The sequence below is a fragment of the Eurosta solidaginis genome, chromosome 4, assembly GCF_040869045.1.
Source record: "Eurosta solidaginis isolate ZX-2024a chromosome 4, ASM4086904v1, whole genome shotgun sequence".
Lineage (NCBI taxonomy): Eukaryota > Metazoa > Arthropoda > Insecta > Diptera > Tephritidae > Eurosta > Eurosta solidaginis.
The window spans coordinates 28175970-28196083 of record NC_090322.1 but is presented as its reverse complement, the minus strand read 5'-3'; the positions used below and the strand labels follow the sequence as shown (position 1 = coordinate 28196083).

The following is a 20114-nucleotide window of genomic DNA, read 5'->3' as shown; positions in this document are numbered from 1 at the left end:
GAAATGATGCCGAAAGGGCTCGCAAATGATCCCGTATTAGTCGAGAAAAAGTCCCGAAATGACCCCGACGGGATGCCGGACGAATCCTAAAAACCATCCAGAAATGATGCCGGAAGGGACACCAAATGATCCCGAAAAAGTCCTGCAATTATTCCGACGGGATCCTGGACGGATACCGAAAACCATCCAGAAGTGATGCCGGAAAGGTCCTCAAATGATCACCTAATAGTCCCAAAATGACCCTGACGGCATCCCGGACAGATCCCGAAATCCATCCAGAAATGATCTTGGGAGGGTCCCAAAATTATCCCGAAATAGTCTCGGAAAAGTCCAGAAATTACCCTGACGGGATCCCGGACGAATCCTGAAAATCAATCTTAAATGATGCCGAAAAAGTCCCGAAATTACCCTGATGGGACCCGGAAAGGATCCCGAAAACTAACCAGAAATGATGCCGGAAAGGTTCTCAAATGATCTACCAATAGTTCCGAAAAGACCCTGACGGGATCCCGAACGGATCCCGACAACTATCGAGAAATGATACCGAAAGGGCCCGCAAATGATCCCGTATTAGTCGAGAAAAAGTCCCGAAGTGACCCCGACGGGATGCCGGACGAATCCCAAAAACCATCCAGAAATGATGTCGGAAGGGACCCCAATGAACCCGAAAAAGTCCCGCAATTATTCCGACGGGATCCTGAACGGATACCGAAAACCATCCAGAAGTGATGCCGGAAAGGTCCTCAAATGCTCACCTAATAGTCCCAAAATGACCTTGACGGCATCCCGGACAAATCCCGAAATCCATCCAGAAATGATCTTGGGAAGGTCCCAAAGTGATCCCGAAATAGTCTCGGAAAAGTCCAGAAATTACCCTGACGGGTTCCCGGACGAATCCTGAAAGCCATCCTTGAATGATCCCGAAAAAGGCCCGAAATGACCCTGACGGGATCCCGAAAGGATTCCGAAAACTATCCAGAAATGATGCCGGAAAGGTCCTCAAATGATCCCCTAATAGTCCCGAAATGACCGTGACGGGATCCCGAACGGATCCCGACAACTATCCAGAAATGATGCCGAAAGGGTCCGCAAATGATCCCGTATTAGTCGAGAAAAAGTCCCGAAATGATCCCGACGGGATCACGGACGAATCCCAAAAATCATCCAGAAATGATGCCCGTAGGTATCCCAAATGATCCCGAAATAATCCCGAAATGACCTCGTCGGCATCCCGGTCGGATACCGAAAATTATCCAGAAATGATGCCGGAAAGGTCCACAATTGATCCCCTAATAGTCCCGAAATTATCCTGATGGGATCCCGGACGGATCCCGAAAACCATCCAGAAATGATGCCGAAAGGGTTCCCAAATAATACCGTATTAGTCGCGAAAAAGTCCCGAAATGACCCCGACGGGATCCCGGACGGATCCCGAAAACCAACCAGAAATGATGCCGGTGAGTACCCCAAAATTATCCCGAAATAGTCCCGAAATTACCCTGAAGAGATCCCGGAAACTATCCAGAAATGATGCCCGAAAGGTTCCCAAATAATCCCCAAATAGTCCCGAAATGACCCTGACGAGATCCCGGACGAATCCTGTAAACCATTCAGAAATGATGCCGGTAGGTACCCCAAATGATCCCGAAATGACCACGACGGGATCCGGCGGATCCCGAAAACCAACCAGAAATGCTGCCGGAAGGGATCCAAAATGATTCCGAAAAAGTCCCTCAATGATTCCGACGGGATCCCGAACGGATACCGAAAATCATCCAGAAGTGATGCCGGAAAGGTTCTCAAATGATCACCTAATAGCCCCGAAATGACCCTTAAGGGATCCTGGACGGATCCCGTAAACCATCCAGAAATGATCCCGATATAGTCCCGAAGAAGTCCCGAAATGACCATGACGGGATCCCGAAAAGATTCCGAAAACTATCCAGAAATGATGCCGGAAAGGTCCTCAAATGATCCCCTAATAGTCCCGAAATGACGGTGACGGGATCCCGAACGGATCCCGACAACTATCCAGAAATGATGCCGAAAGGGTCCGCAAATGATCCCGTATTAGTCGAGAAAAAGTCCCGAAAAGACCCAGACGGGATCCCGGACGAATCCCAAAAACTATCCAGAGATGATGCCGGTAGGTATCCCAAATGATCCCGAAATAGTCCCGAAATGACCTCATCGGCATCCCGGACGGATCCCAAAAATTATCCGGAAATGATGCCGGAAAGGTCCCCAAATGATCCCCTAATAGTCCCGAAAATACCCTGATGGGATCCCGGACGGATCCCGAAAACCATCCAGAAATGATGCCGAAAGGGTTCCCAAATAATACCGTATTAGTCGCGAAAAAGTTCCGAAATGACCCCGACGGGATCCCGGACGGATCCCGAAAACCAACCAGAAATGATGCCGGAAGAGCCCCCAAATGATCCCAAAAAAGTTCCCAAATGACCCTGACGAGATCCCGGACGGATCCCGAAAACCATACAGAAATGATACCGAAAGGGTTCCCAAATGATCAAGTATTAGTCGCGAAAAAGTCCCGAAATAACCCCCACGAGATCCCGGACGGATCACGAAAACCATCCAGAAATGATGCCGGAAGAGCCCCCAAATGATCCCGAAAAAGTCCTCAAATGACCCCGCCGAGATCCCGGACGGATCCCGAAAACCATCCAGAAATGATGCCGAAAGGATCCCCAAATGATCCCGTATTAGTCGCGAAAAAGTCCCGAAATGACCCCGACGGGATGCCGGACGAATCCCGAAGAACATCCAGAAATTATGCATAAAGGGACCCAAAATAACCCCGAAAAAGTCCCGTAATTATCCCGGAAACCATCAAGAATTTATTTCTCGAAGGTACGCAAATGATCCCGAAGGTACCTCGACGGGATCCCGACGGATCCCGAAAACCACCCAGAAATAATGCCGGAAGGGTCCCCAAATGATCGCGAAATAGTCCCGAAATGATTCCGGAACAGTCCCGAAAATGTCCCAAAATAACCCCGACGGGATCCCGGAAGGATCCCGAAAACTATACAGAAATTATCCCGGAAGGTTCCCAAAATGACACCGAAATAGTCCCGAAAAAGTCCCGAAATTACCCCGGCGGGATCCCGGACCGATCCCGAAAACCATCCAGAAATGATCCCGGAAGGGTCTCGATATGACCCTTACGGGATTTCAAATAAGGTGAAGCTAATTATAAAACCATGTTAATAAGGCAGCAGGCGCATTGGAGCGAATGAAAAGTTACATAGAAACATACAGGTAAAGCTAATAAAGCGTGCTAATAAAATCAATTGAAGGAGGGCGGATGGCGGGAGTAAAAGGAGAGGACCACTGATCGTTCCTCCAAAATTGTCTAGATCTCGATCTGTATGTGCCAGATACCAAAAAATATTGATTTAGGAGAAAATTTATATTGAGTTATAACAATTTATAGATTTTACACCAGAGAGGTAGATAAAGGGGGGCGGAGGGTGTCACTGCTTACTTTGTAAGCCCTCGACTTATTTGACCCCTTGAGTCTGTCCAGTATACGTAAAGTTATGTGTAAAAATTATTAAAAAGTAATTGCTCGAAGGGGTCTTGGGACCCCCACCCCTCTTTCCATGTTCGAAAAAAAATTCGCTAGTAGACTACTGTCTGTGTCCCAAATTTCATCAAAATCCATGTAGCCATTCTGGCGTGATTCAGTCGGAAAGACGAAAAAATATAATAATTAAATTATAACTGTTCCTAGGGGGCGGGGACCACGCCCCTTTTCAAAAATATATAGCTAGTAGATCCTTCTAGACTATTGGCTATATGTGTGCAAAATTTCATCCAAATCGGTCCAGCCGTTCTTGCGTTATTGAGTCACAAAGACAAACGTCTGGACAAACATCCAAACATCCAAACATCCAAACATCCAAACATCTTCACATCCAAACTTTCCCATTTATAATATATACTAGCCTTTACCCGCGGCCCCGTCCGCAAGGAAAATTTTAAATATATGGGCTATTCGCGTTAGCCTGCTTATTATCTGTTTAAAATTTTGTTTTCTGTCTAATGCATTTTATTTTTGTAATTGAGTAAAAAAAAGAACTAAATGAGCTGATAACCTGATAGGATCCCAAATGATCCCGAAATTATCCAGAAAAAGCTACGATATGACCCCAACGCTATCGCGGACGGATCCCGAAAACCATCCATAAATGCCCCGAAAGGGTCTCCAAAAGTTCCCCGAATAGTCCCAAAAAAACCCGAAATGAGAGCGAGAAGATTCTAGACGTATCCAGAGAACCACACAGAAATGATCCCTGAAGGTATACCAAAATGATCCCGAAAAGGTTCCGAAATGACCCTGACGGGCTCCCGGGCGGATCTCAAAAACCATCCAGAAAATATCCAGGAAGGGTCCCTAAATTATCCCGACTAACTCCAGAAAAAGTTCCGAAATGGATCCGAGGGTATCCACGATGGATCGCGAAAACCTTACAGAAATGATTCCGGAAGGATTCCAAAATGATCCCGAAATAGTCCGGAATTGACCCAGATGGGATCCCGCACAGATCCAGAAATGATCCCGGAAGGGTGCAAAAACTATCCCGGAAAAGTAACAAAAAATCCCGAAATAGCTCCTACGGCATCCCGGACGGATCCAGAAATGATCTCGGAAGGGTCCCCAAATGATCCCAAAATGGTCCCGAAATGACCCTGATGGATCCGGCAAACCATTAAGAAATTATGCCGAAAGGGTTACAAAATGATCCCGAAATAATACAGAAAAAGTCACGAAACGACCCCTAGAGGATCCCCAAATGATCCCGTATTAGCCCCGAAAAGGTCCCGAAATAACCCCGACGGGATCCCGGACAAATCCCGAAAACCATGCAGAAATGATGCCGGAAGGAATCCCAAATGATTCCGTAAAAGTCCCGCATTGATTCCGACGGGATCCCGAACGGATACCGAAAATCATCCAGAAGTGATGCCGGAAAGGTCCTCAAATGATCACCTAATAGTCCCGAAATTACCCTTAAGGGGTCATGGACGGATCCCATAAACCATCCAGAAATGATCCCGATATAGTCCCGAAGAAGTCCCGAAATGACCCTGACGGGATCTCGAACGCACCCCTAAATGACCCTGACGGGATCCCGGACAGATCCCGAAATCCATCTAGAAATGATCTTGGGAGGGACCCCAAATGATCCCGAAAAAGTCCCGCAATGATTCCGAGGGGATCCTGATCGGATACCGAAAACCATCCAGAAGCGATGCCGGAAAGGTCCTCAAATGATCACCTAATACCAAAATGACCCTGACGGCATCCCGGACTGATCCCAAAATCCATCCAGAAATGATCTTGGGAAGGTCCCAAAATTATCCCGAAATAGTCTCGGAAAAGTTCAAAATTACCCTGACGGGTCCCGGACGAATATTGAAAGCCATCTCTAAACGATCCCGAAAAAGTCCCGAAATGACCCTGACTGGACCCCGAAAGGATCTCGAAAACTATCCAGAAATGATGCCGGAAATGTCCTCAAATGATCACCTAATAGTTCCGAAAAGACCCTGACGGATCCCGACAACTATCTAGAAATGATGCCGAAAGGGCCCGCAAATGATCCCGTATTAGTCGAGAAAAAGTCCCGAAATGAACCCGACGGGATGCCGGACGAATCCCAAAAACCATCCAGAAATGATGCCGGAAGGGACACCAAATGATCCCGAAAAAGTCACGCAATAATTCCGACGGGATCCTGAGCGGATACCGAAAACCATCCAGAAGTGATGCCGAAAAGGTCCTCAAATGATCACCTAATAGTCCCAAAATGACCCTGACGGCATCCCGGACAGATCCCGAAATCCATCCAGAAATGATCTTGGGAGGGTTCCAAAATTATCCCGAAATAGTCTGGGAAAAGTCCAGAAATTACCCTGACGGATCCCGGACGAATCCTGAAAACCAATCTTAAATGATGCCGAAAAAGTCCCGAAATGACCCTGATGGGACCCGGAAAGGATCCCGAAAACTAACCAGAAATGATGCCGGAAAGGTCCTCAAATGATCTCCCAATAGTTCCGAAAAGACCCTGACGGGATCCCGAACGGATCCCGACAACTATCCAGAAATGATACCGAAAGGGCCCGCAAATGATCCCGTATTAGTCGAGAAAAAGTCCCGAAATGACCCCGACGGGATGCCGGACGAATCCCAAAAACCATCCAGAAATGATGTGGGAAGGGACCCCAATGATCCCGAAAAAGTCCCGCAATTATTCCGACGGGAATCTGAACGGATACCGAAAACCATCCAGAAGTGATGCCGGAACGGTCCTCAAATGCTCACCTAATAGTCCCAAAATGACCCTGAGGGCATCCCGGACAAATCCCGAAATCCATCCAGAAATGATCTTGGGAAGGTCCCAAAATGATCCCGAAATAGTCTCGGAAAAGTCCAGAAATTACCCTGACGGGCTCCCGGACGAATCCTGAAAGCCATCCTTAAATGATCCCGAAAAAAAACAGAAATGACCCTGACGGGATCCCGAAAGGATTCCAAAAACTATTCAGAAATGATGCCGGAAAGGTCCTCAAATGATCCCCTAATAGTTCCGAAATGACCGTGACGGGATCCCGAACGGATCCCGACAACTATCCAGAAATTATGCCGAAAGGGTCCGCAAATGATCCCGTATTAGTCGAGAAAAAGCCCCGAAATGACCCCGACGGGATCCCGGACGAATCCCAAAAACCATCCAGAAATGATGGCGGTAGGTATCCCAAATGATCCCGAAATAATCCCGAAATGACCTCGTCGTCATCCCGGACGGATACCGAAAATTATCCAGAAATGATGACGGAAAGGTCCACAAATGATCTCCTAATAGTCCCGAAATTACCCTGATGGGATCCCGGACGGATCCCGAAAACCATCCAGAAATGATGCCGGAAGAGCCCCCAAATGATCCCGAAAAATTCCCCAAATGACCCCGACGATATCCCGGACGGATCCCGAAAACCATCCAGAAATGATGCCGGAAGAGCCCCCAAATGATCCCGAAAAAGTCCCCAAATGACCCCGACGAGATCCCGCACGGATCCCGAAAACCATCCAGAAATGATGCCGGAAGAGCCCCAAATGATCCCGAAAAAGTCCCCAAATGACCCCGACATACTCCAGAAAAGGTTCCGAAATGGCTCCGAGGGAATCAACGACGGATGGCGAAAACCATACAGAAATGATTCCGGAAGGATCCCAAAATGATCCCGAAATAGTCCGGAAATGACCCAGATGGGATCCCGCACAGATCCAGAAATGATCCCGGAAGGGTCCAAAAACTATCCCGGAAAAGTAAGAAAAAATCCCGAAATGGCTCCTACGGCATCCCGGATGGATCCAGAAATGATCTCGGAAGGGTCCCCAAATGATCCCAAAATGGTCCCGAAATGACCCTGATGGATCCGGCAAACCATCAAGAAATTATGCCGGAAGGGTCCCCAAATGATCCCCTAATAGTCCCGAAATGACCGTGACGGGATCCCGACAACTATCCAGAAATGATGCCGAAAGGGTCCGCAAATGATCCCGTATTAGTCGAAAAAAAGTCCCGAAAGGACCACGACGGGATCCCGGACGAATCCCAAAAACCATCCAGAAATGATGCCGGTAGGTATCCCAAATGATCCCGAAATAGTCTCGAAATGACCTCGTCGGCATCCCGGCGGATCCCGAAAATTATCCAGAAATGATGCCGGAAAGGTTGCCAAATGATCCCCTAATAGTCCCGAAATTACCCTAATGGGATCCCGGACGGATCCCGAAAACCATCCAGAAATGATGCCGAAAGGGTTCCCAAATGATCCCGTATTAGTCGCGAAAAAGTCCCGAAATGACCCCGACGGGATCCCGAACGGATCCCGAAAACCATCCAGAAATGATGCCGAAAGGGTTCCCAAATGATCCCGTATTAGTCGCGAAAAAGTCCCGAAATGACCCCGACGGGATCCCGAAAACCATCCAGAAATGATGCCGGATGAGCCCCAAAATGATCCCGAAAAAGTCCCCAAATGACCCCGACGATATCCCGGACGGGACGGATCCCGAAAACCATCCAGAAATGATGCCGGAAGAGCCCCCAAATGATCCCGAAAAAGTCCCCAAATGACCCCGACGATATCCCGGACGGATCCCGAAAACCATCCAGAAATGATGCCGGAAGAGCCCCCAAATGATCCCGAAAAAGTCCCCATATGACCCCGACGAGATCCCGCACGGATCCCGAAAACCATCCAGAAATGATGCCGGAAGGGTCCCCAAATGATCGCGAAATAGTCCCGAAATGATTCCGGAATAGTCCCGAAAATGTTCCAAAATAACCCCGACGGGATCCCGGACGGATCCCGTAAACTATACAGAAATGATCCCGGAAGGGTCCCAAAATGATCCCGAAATAGTCCCGAAAAAGTCCCGAAATTACCCCGGCGTAATCCCGGACCGATCCCGAAAACCATCCAGAAATGATCCCGGAAGGGTCTCGATATGACCCTTACGGGATTACAAATAGCGTGAAGCTAATTATAAAACCATGTTAATAAGGCAGCAGGCGCATTGGAGCGAATAAAAAGTTAGATAGAAACATACAGGTAAAGCTAATAAAAGCGTGCTAATAAAAACAATTGATGGAGGGCGGATGGCGGGAGTAGAGGAGAGGACCACTGATCGTTCCTCCAAAATTGTCTAGATCTCGTTCTGTATGTACCAGATACCAAAAACTATTGATTTAGGAGAAAATTTAGATTGAGTTATAACAATTTATGGATTTTACACCAGAGGGGGATAAAGGGGGGCGGGCGGAGGGTGTCACTGCTTCCTTTGTAAGCCCTCGACTTATTTGACCCCTTGAGTCTGTGATATTGGTGAAGGCCAGTATACGTAAAGTTATAATGTGTAAAAATTATGAAAAATAATTTCTCTAAGGGGTCGTGGGACCCCTACCCCTCTTTCCATGCTCGAAAAAAATTTCGCTAGTAGACTACTGTCTGTGTCCCAAATTTCATCAAAATCCGTGTAGCCATTCTGGCGTGATTCAGTCGCAAAGACGAAAAAATATAATAATTAAATTATAACTGTTCCTAGGGGGCGGGGACCACGCCCCTTTTGAAAAATATATAGCTAATAGATCCTTCTAGACTATTGGCTATATGTGTGCAAAATTTCATCCAAATCGGTCCATCCGTTCTTGCGTTATTGAGTCACAAAGACAAACGTCTGGACAAACATCCAAACATCCAAACATCCAAACATCCAAACATCCAAACATCTTAACATCCAAACTTTGCCATTTATAATATATATTAGATTAAATTAGATATAGATTAGATTATAAGTGGTCGATAATACTATGTTCAAACAGAAAAATAAATTGAGGCTATTTCGAATTAAATTGAGTGGTGTTCATACAACTCTATTTAGCTTACACAATAGTAAATTGATAGCTGGTTGGCTCATCTCTACAGTAACAACATATCTTTGTTGAGACTGTCAAAATGTGCGAGTTGGTATTAGGTGAATGGAATGGAATGAAAACATAAAACTTTGAAATTTTTGTGTGTTGTAAGAAAATGTGTTTAATGTTTTGGTTTCATTTTGATTTTGCCATCTTCTTTTGACAATCCCTACTCCAATGAAATGAAAGACATAAAATCAGCTGATGAAATGAGCCAACCATATAGTTCAGCCATGCGTAACTGACGTTTATATATACTCATTAAACACACTTTACAATGTTGCATTTGCAGTTTGAAACAATTTATTACGCAATTTTTTTTAAATTGGCAATTTATTATTACAATTTATTATATGACAAATTGCGTAACAAATTGCCCAAACAGTATAAATTGCCAATTTGGTGTGTGTTTGAACCTAGTATAATACACCGTTCACAAAGTGGTAATCCCCCGATAAGAAATCGGCAACTTTGCGAAACAAATTTGGTGGCATTTTTTCATTGCAAATCGATAAGTTTTTAGTAGCTAATCGATAGTATGTCGAAAACACCCCGATGACAATCGACACTTTTTCGGTTACAAGTTGATAACGTTTTGATGACATATCGGCAGATTTTCGATAAATAATCAAATATTTATAATATATCGGTAGATTTCTGATAATAAATCGATAATTTCTGAACAGTTAATTGATGAAATTTTGATAACATGTCAGTTACTTTTCGATAAGTATTCAAAATATCGATAAATTTTCGATAATAAATCGCTAACCTTGCAACAAATAGTCGATGATTTTTTGTTCCATTATAGATTGTAGATGATACATCTCTACTGAAAAACAAAATGATATCCAACGGACTAGACAGATCAATTCTTATGGACTCTGAGCCGTTGAACATGAATCCGTGGTCCGAATCAGGACATCAAGTAGGAAAGTTTAGGTTTTGGCAGGTTAGACCAGGTTATTTAAAGTCGCTTTGTAGCGTTAGGCTTATGAGCTAGATCCTGGTTTTTCTGTTTCACTGGTTGTTGGTTACAGCGTATTATTAGAAAGACCGAGTCAGAGGAATCAAAATGAACGCTACGTTTGCCGAAATCCTGAAACAAACAGCGGAATGGTTCATGCAGTTCAAAATTTGATCAACTATGCTTACGAAAAGTAAATCAAAATGTCTCGACGACCTGAAGTGGCATTGAATATAACATCACATGCATGGAAATGCATCTTTATATTTGTATGGGCAGAAAAGGTTGAAAGGATGATCTAGAGGTTAGGTTAGATTGCGTTCTCTATTGCTTTTACGCGCGTGGGTTCAGTTTTTGCGGTCGTGTGTCTGAGTGTCTTCTTTTTTATCTTGCACTATTTTCGAGCATTATTGTACGGTTTTTTGGCAAATTTTTCGCGCTTTTGAGTTAGAAGTTTTCAACTAAAGCCGCAAATAAAATTTCTATTGTAAAGAGTTTTGAGGATTTTCGATTACTATGCATCTTCTGCTAACTTTCGAATCGCTGAACTGTCGAATAAATAACTCAAATATTCAGCGTTGCAAAATTTTCTTTACTTAAACTACTTTGGGAGTAGTACTTCACAACTATTCTTCACTAGAACGCTAGCTTAAAATGAAATTGATTGAATATCGCTTGCATCAGGCTGCTTTTATACTCTCTGTCAGACTCGTTCACACATTTCTCCTAAGGTCTAGAGTTTTCATGAACATGTCTTCTGGAACAGTTGTATATCATACTTGGTTATTTAGCTATATGCGTATGTGTGTGTGTATGAGCAACAACATCTGCTCTTAGCTGATGACTACATATGTGTATGTGAGACAATCTCTTCACTTAAATCTGCTGGTTATGTGTGTGGAACATTCTTCATTGCCTTGTACATAACTGTGGCTGCTTTCTTTTTTGTGTACATGTACGTAAGTGTGGCTGCTTGCTATTTGTCTGTTGTTGTGGTTATTTACTAACATCATAGTGATGCTAATATTCGTCACACTATTTTTGTAAAGCGTACATTGGTGGTGATTTCTATATTGATGAAGCACGTGACTTTATTCTACTTATCACACACCTACATATCATTTGTGTTAAAGTTAATCATCCTTATGTATGCCGTTTCTAACTTTTACACACATGCAACTTAAAATAAACTAGTACATACACAAAATCAAACACAAGCTTGTTTAAATGCAAATAATTGCTACTTAAGCGTTCAAAAGTCCCAACAGTATCTGCTGTACCTCCGCACCAACTTTTTACAAGCAAAAACCAAATAAAAAGTTCATAGAAAGCAAGCAAAATGAAATGATCAACTCCCGTGTGGCAAAGTATATTAGGTAAGCAATGAATGTGAAAACATAATCAAAAATAAGTTAAGCATAAAATTGGGCAAAGAGTTGTCCTTAAAGGCATACACTTGCAGATATTTATCGCTGTGTAGGGCCCTGCAGAAAATCATGCGATTAATCCCTAAATAGATTGGTCTCCAATTGATCTCGTTTGTCTACATAATTGATTCCCTTTAGTCCATTTCGGGTACAGTTGAGATTACTCAGTTTGAAATATATGTAGCTCATTTTAAGAAATATTAAAAAAAACGGCAACGAAATGAGTAAAATAAAAAAGATTACAGGTGATTGAATCGAATTATACCGAACCTAAATCGCTAAGACTTAACGGCTTCGCCGAAGTTAGGGTAATACTTTCGAAGAAAATTTTTCCTTTTTGAAAAGCGGGCGCACAGCTTACATCAAATTGCTTATTTCAATATATTTCCGATTCATCCCGGATTCATCCTAGACTAATCGCATTTTTTGCAGGGGGACGAATGCAAATGTTCTTTCGATGTATGTATGTGTGTGTGTGTTGGTTAACACATGTTGAAAACCCACCAGTGTGTTATTAAATAATATTGTCAATTATCAAAGTTATACATAAAATACTTTAGATTGCAAAAGGGACAACAACTGGCAACATTGATATGAATATATGGAATAGAAGCAAAAGTTGTTCGACAAAATGCATAACTTACATCCACGCACACACACGCACATACACACACGCATAATCAAACTACAACAATGTTGTTAACTAAATAACTACAGAGAATTCGTCTTTTCGAATATAGATATTTTTGCAAATATTTAGCATGGTTTAGCTATAAACTTTTACAAAGCAGCCAACATTGCCAACTAAGTTGTTGTTAACTTTAGATCCTCAACGCATGGGTCAATGATAAAGAGGGGAGGTAGCTGCAGAGCATAGTAAGTGCGGTGCTAAAAAAGGTCGTTGCAAATAGTTTGTGCGTAAAATATGTGTGGTAAGTATTTTTACGCCAAATAAACTTGCAAACGCAGATATTTTCACACGCTTGCGAATAAAAACAAGAAGACAAGCAAGATGAAATGGTTTGCGTTGCTTTAACAGCAACATGCTAGACGCCTTTTCTTCAAAATTCCAATAAAGCGTGCCACACATTTTGAATGACATTCTTAGCAAAGATTGTTACTATGAAGTATGCTGGATGCTATTAAATGTTTATCTTGTTAAAGTTGCTCATACGCCATGTACTGTATTGTGGCGAATGTTGACATTACTATGCTGTTAGTAAATAATCACAATAACAAAAACGGCAAGCAGCCACATTTATGTACAAGGCAGCGAAGAATATTCTACAAACATTACCGGCAGCTCGAAATGAAGAGATATCTCACACACACACATGTAGTCATCAGCCGAAGTTGTTACTCACACATACACACGCATATAGCTAAGTAAGCAAGTGTGCGATAGAACTGTTCCATCTTCGTGAAAAGTCTAGACCATAGGAGAAATATGCGAACGAGGCAACAGAGAGTATAAAAGCAGCGCAAGCTGACTTGTACTGAACTGATTAGTTACAGTTTGATTTAAACACGCTATTAGTGAAGTATTATTGTGATTATGATGTACTACTCCCAAAGTAGTCTAAATAAAGACCATTTTGCAATACTGAATATTGAAGTTATTTATTCGATAGTTCAGCGATTCGAACGTTAGCAGAAGGTGTATAATAATCAGGAATTTCTCAAAATTTATTACAGTATGAACTTCGTTTCTTCAAAATGCTGAAATAAGAGAATATACATATACTAGCTGTAACGAAAGCACAGTGAAGTGCATTTCTACCCTTCTCAGTTACTAACCGGACATGAGTGAAGCCCACCGTTTCCAACACAAGGAGAACTACACATGCGATCATTGTGGTGATGCAGCAGTAGAGGATGTTTACCATGCATTTTTGCTCAAATCGCAAAACTATAGATAGAGACAGTGTCGCATATTTGGAGAGTATTAAACTTCACAGACTTTCTTGCGGCATATACTTGAAAGTAATGAAAAATGGATGGAGTGACTAAGAGGCTTGGAAGGGCTGCGCTTAGATAACATAAAGAGATCCAAGACCCGGTTTGGAACACGGACTTTCCAACCGTGAAATAGGCAAATCACCCAAATCAAATAGTAATAGCGGAACGAATTGGAGACAAGGCCTCCCCAACCGTACCAAACGCGTAAGATGCAAAAGAGGAAATGAAATAGCAAGGCTTGTACACGGTACGACACAAGGCCTCCTTAATGATGGAAATACATAACTACGTAAAAGCGAAGAAGACATAACTTAAAAGGTAGTGATTTTCACTACACGGTAGTGATTAACACGGCCTCTTTAACAGGGACAACTACCGACATCTTCTGCACAGAAAGAAAAACTTATACAGTTGTGTAGGATGCGAAGGACAATTTCTTGATTTCTTGGCGCTTGAATTTATTTCTAGTGAAGTGCAACCACGGAGCTACTCTGAGCAGTGTTACAGTATAGACCCTCTTGGGAACCCTTGTAGCCCTAACTGGCAGCAGTAGGCAAAAACGATTGATTGAAAAAGTGGCTAATAAATAAAGCCTTTAAACTGAGTCTTTACAAGGTAGTATTGGTCACATTTAAAATAAACAATAAACTTGTCCTAACAAAACGTGCCAAGTAGTCCTGAAGCTCGATAGGTAAACACACATACAGGTGACCATCTAGAAAAGTAATGTTTTTAAACGGCTTATAATTAGCTTGACTTGACGGGCTGGCCGGCTGGCTGGCTGGCACGCATTTGGTAATTGAAATTCAAGCAACTTCCCGATAAACTACAAGCTTGAAACTGGGAATATAGTTCAGAACCCGATGACAATGCAATACTAAGAAAAAATCGCCGCTAGGTGGCGCAAGGATCGAGATATTCACAAAAATCGTATTTGTGGTCCGATCTGGCTCATATTTGGAACACATAATACATACAAGAATAGAAAGCGACCTATGAAAAAAATGTCCGCTAGGTGTCGCAGGGATCGAGATATTCACAAAAATCGTATTTGTAGTCCGATTTGGCTGATATTTGGAACACATAATACATACAAGAATAGAAAGCGACCTATGATGTCCGATTTGGCTCATATTTGGAACAAATATTACATAGAATACGGTAGAAGTGACATCAAAATATTTTGGAGTTGGGGGAGGGACAAGCATACGTGGCGCAGAGTCGAGTAAAGTCTTTGGAAGTATTATGTATTGAGGACTTAGATTGTAACAAATTTTCAGGAAAGAGTCTTTGTAATAATGAGTCACTAAATGAACTAAATAGAAAATGAACTAAATAATAGGCAATTAAATTAAGACTAAAAACTTGAAAATAAAATAATGAAAACAAGTAAGGAAGGTTAAGTTCAGGTGTAACCGAACATTACATACTCAGTTGAGAGCTATGGTGACAACATAAGGGAAAATAACCATGTAGGAAAATAAACCGAGGGAAACCCTGGAATGTGTTTGTATGACATGTGTATCAAATGAAATGCATTAAAGAGTATTTTATGAGGGAGTGGGCCATAGTTCTATAGGTGGACGCCATTTAGGGATATAGCCATAAAGGTGGACCAGGGGTGACTCTAGAATGTGTTTGTACGATATGGGTATCAAATTAAAGGTATTAATGAGAGTTTTAAAAGGGAATGGTGGTAGTTGTATATGTGAAGGCGTTTTCCAGATATCGACCAAAATGTGGACCAGGGTGACCCAGAACATCATCTGTTGGATACCGCTAATTTATTTATATATGTAATACCTGCCAAGATTTTGAGGGTTTTTTATTTCGCCCTACAGAACTTTTTCATTTTCTTCTACTTAATATGGTAGGTGTTACAACCATTTTATAAAGATTTTTCTAAAGTTATATTTCGCGTCAATAAAACAATCCAATTACCTTACCATGTTTCATCCCTTTTTTCGTATTTGGTATAGAATTATGGCATTTTTTCATTTTTCGTAATTTTCGATATCTAAAAAGTGGGCGTGGTCATAGTCGGATTTCGTTAATTTTTCATACCCAGATAAAGTGAGTTCAAGTAAGCACGGGAACTAAGTTCATTAAAGATATGTCGATTTTTGCTCAAATTATCGTGTTAACGGCCATGCGGAAGGACAGACGGACGACTGTGTATAAAAACTGGGCGTGGAATCAACCGATTTCGCCCATTTTCACAGAAAACAGTTAACGTCATAAAATCTATGCCCCTACCAAATATCAAAAGGATTGGTTAATTTTTGTGCGACTTATGGCGTTAAAAGTATCCTAGACAAATTGAATGAAAAAGGGCGGAGCCACGCCCATTTTGAAATTTTCTTTTATTTTTGTATTTTGTTGCACCATGTCATTACTGGAGTTGAATGTTGACATAATTTACTTATATACTGTAAAGATAAAATTAATTATTAAATTATGATTAAAATTTTACTTTACAAAAAATTTTTTTTTAAAAGTGGGCGTGGTCCTTCCCCGATTTTGCTAATTTTTATTAAGCGTACATATAGTAATAGGAGTAACGTTCCTGCCAAATTTCATCATGATATCTTCAACGAATGCCAAATTACAGCTTGCAAAACTTTTAAATTACCTTCTTTTAAAAGTGGGCGGTGCCACGCCCGCTGTCCAAAATTTTACTAATTTTCTATTCTGCGTCATAAGTTCAACTCATTTACCAAGTTTCGTCGCTTTATCTGTCTTTTGTAATGAGTTATCGCACTTTTTCGGTTTTTCAAAATTTTCGATATCGAAAAAGTGGGCGTGGTTATAGTCCGATATCGTTCATTTTAAATAGCGATCTGAGATGAGTGCTCAGAAACCTACATACCAAATTTCATCAAGATACCTCAAAATTTACTCAAGTTATCGTGTTAACGGACGGACGGACGGACGGACGGACGGAGGGAATGACGGACGGACGGACATGGCTCAATCAAATTTTTTTTCGATCCTTATTATTTTGATATATGGAAGTCTATATCTATCTCGATTCCTTTATATATGTACAACCAACCGTTATCCAATCAAACTTAATATACTCTGTGAGCTCTGCTCAACTGAGTATAAAAATGTTTAGTTAAACGGTTTTATTGAAAACAATATTTACATGAAGTAATAATAATACTAAAAGCTAAAAAATAATTAGGTAGATCCTAGGTACTAGTCATCACACTCCTCATTAATCTAGGGTTTATCAGACAATTAAATAAAAGCGTTGGACGCGTCAAATTTCTATTGATAGTCATATATAAGACCAACTGAACCTTAATCAGGTTGCGCTACGTCTCACATTTTTAGAAATTTCACGCGCCCAACGCTTTTATTTAATTGTCTGAGCAACGCCCTAGATTTATGAGGAGTGTGATGACTAGTACCTAGGACCTGCTTAATTATTTTTTAGCTTTTAGTATTATTATTACTTCATGTAAGTATTGTTTTCAATAAAACCGTTTAACTAAACAATTTCTTTAATCATTTTATTAATAACTTAACTTAGGGCTCAGTATGTAATTGAAGAGCAAGGTCCTTCTTCGGAAAACGAAGATCATGCTCCACAAGTAACTTACCGTACCTGTTTTGCTATACAGTGCAGAAGCATGGAACATCAGAGTAGGCAGGTCCGAGATTATTCGAGTGAGAAGTTCTTCGAAATATTTATGAGCCTCTACGCGTCGGCGTCGGTGAATACCGAAATAGATCTAATAAAAAATAAAAAATGATCAGCTGTAAAAGTTTTATGCAGACACCAACATATGTGTTATGCGAATGAAAGATGATGCTCCGATCGAAATGGTGTTCTTATCGGAAACCGCCTATGCAAGCAGAGAAAGAGGGTGGCCTTCACCCCTCTGGAGCGACCAAGTAGAATACGGATTAGGCCCCCTTGCTGTTGTTGTTGGTGTTGCAGCGATAACGTTTTGGAGAGTGCTATCGATGTTGATGGCTCTTTGCCGAGCATCTCGGGAACGATTTAGTATGACCACATTGAACCTTCTACATAGGTCGCGGGTATATTCTAAGCCTCCAACCCGCTGGGTGTTCCCTTGGTATTACCAACAGTTTAGACGCCTAAGTGCCAATTAAGTAAGTAACGGGTAGCAGATGTTTTATCGATTTTATAATGACGTTCTATCGGTATCTGTTTCATAACAGACGAATGAGTCAGCGGCTACAAATAATTAACAGTCCGGTAAGAAATCGTTAACTTTTCGATATCAAATCTATAACTGTTTCTTAACAAATCACGTTCTTTTCAATAAATTTTCGATATCACATCTATATTTTTTTGATAATTTATCACTTTTTGATAAACAAGCGGTAACTTTTCGATAATAAATTGATAGCTTTTCGAAAACAAGTCGATAACTTTTTCGTGGCCATTACTTAATTTTTGGATAAAACATTTATAACATTTCGATGGCTTTCAAACAAATAATCGATAACATAGCAACAAATTTTCGATAGCATTCTGATAGCTTCTTGAAAAAAAATTGTTATCTCACTAGTAACTTTTATTATCGATAGAAAACTTATATCACTTCGATAAAAATCGATAGCTGAGCTATACATCGTCGATAACCGATAACTCATAGAGATGAGAGGGTTTCCTATGAAAATCTCACAAAGGCCGGAGTAGAGAATCTCGATTTAGCTATCACTGTGACGGATAAAAGTATTGATACTCCTCTCCTCCTATAGCAGTGTTTTCGCTGTAGCACTCATGCTTATTTCTAGGAGAAGACCTCCTTTATATGGGACACCCTCCGAATGATTTGCATTTATGTAAGATCATTTTGGAAATTGTAGCAACAAACAACGGCAACTACCTTGCAGGCGGTTGAACGAAATATTTATCTACGGCTGGTTCAAAGCTGCCCGAATTCACAATAGGGGCTGTGAAGAGCTCTTTCAAATAATTTTAAGTCGGGGACGCTAACATGGAGATATAACCGGGCATGTTGGTTGGTTACTGTGCCGCTCGGTTAACAAATAACAGAGCCCACGTAGAGCACGGGCGCCATTTTGATGCAATTACGGCTGTTTAAGTATTGGTAGTTGGTGTTCCATACAAACCAATTGGTCAGGCTAATGAACCTACTGATATCTCTTACAGATCATGTAGCTACTTCCTGAAGGTCCGGCAATGAATAATTTCTCAAAATTAGAAACCTTATGTGTGCTAGAGCTGTGCATTCATACAGTTAGTGCGCGACTTTTTTTTTGCGTCCACCCGGCTGCAGCTTCTGCGAATGCTGAAAAAAGGAGTCCCCACTCTATCAGCGCGCAGACCAAGTGGCCAATGTCAAGTGATTGCGGCAATGCTCCTGAAGATTTCTTTCGTTAACCCATTTATATGTCCTATGCTCTTCTACTACCGTAATTTGGTTAGGTTTGCCTGGTTATCGTGCAAATGTCCGAGGAGTACCAGTTGAAGATCGTTAACTCCTTCAACCTGTTAGGTAACACATGTTTTTTCTTTTTATTTATGTGAGTGGGTGATGCATCTCGACTGCCCCCGCAGCATAAAGCAGTTCCCCTGCCCTTATAAGCTCGTCTGATTTCTCGTTACACGCAATGTTCCTGGTACCTACATAAGAGTTATGTCAGCGTAGTTAGCTGTGGCTTGAAGTGACTTCTTGCAGGCCTTAGATGACGGGTGCTTTTTTATTGGACGTTGGGGCAATGCACTGCCCTCAAGTGAGCCAATGAAATCAGGCCAATCCTGTTCATGTGTCCACACACCGTGGGACCGCCGTTAGGCATAACGTCATGTGGGGAAAGGCGATTTAGTCGGCACTACTTCGAATGCGCATTTATCTGCCCTCCATTTCAGCATGGATCAATTTCGTCATAAAAAGGCCATCTTGCTCACAGCAGTCCAACAATCTATCAGAGAGAGGGCAGCGAAACATTACATGTTCTGCGCTTTCCAATTCGGAGAGACAGTGTGGACAGAAAGGATGCTTCTCTATCTTACGCTTATTAAATATTCCTTGAAGCCGCGGTGCCCGCTCAATATCTGTGTGTGGTGGTAATTTAGTTCGCCGTATTTTCGCTCGTACCATTCCGCTATATTCCGAACTAGCATGAAGGTCCAGCGCCCTTTTCTCGATTCTTTCCCACCGTTCTTACCACCTAACTATTGTTCGTGACCTTCCGCTTTTTTTAGCATCCTCAGATGGTCGGCTAATTCCAATGCCA

At 41.9% G+C, this 20114-nt stretch overlaps 1 protein-coding gene across 24 annotated transcripts in view; it reads right to left on the bottom strand.

The window, feature by feature from the left end:
• rsh (radish) overlaps positions 1-20114 on the bottom strand; it is a 798688-nt gene that overhangs the window by 441309 nt on the left and 337265 nt on the right. The window contains exon 1 of one of the 24 annotated variants that reach the window (XM_067781004.1): positions 17485-17537. The exons of the other annotated variants lie outside the window; for them this stretch is intronic. The gene's annotated coding sequence lies outside the window, so the exon portion shown is untranslated. Of the gene's footprint in view, positions 1-17484; positions 17538-20114 lie in introns of those variants that run through there. 24 annotated transcript variants of the gene reach the window in all.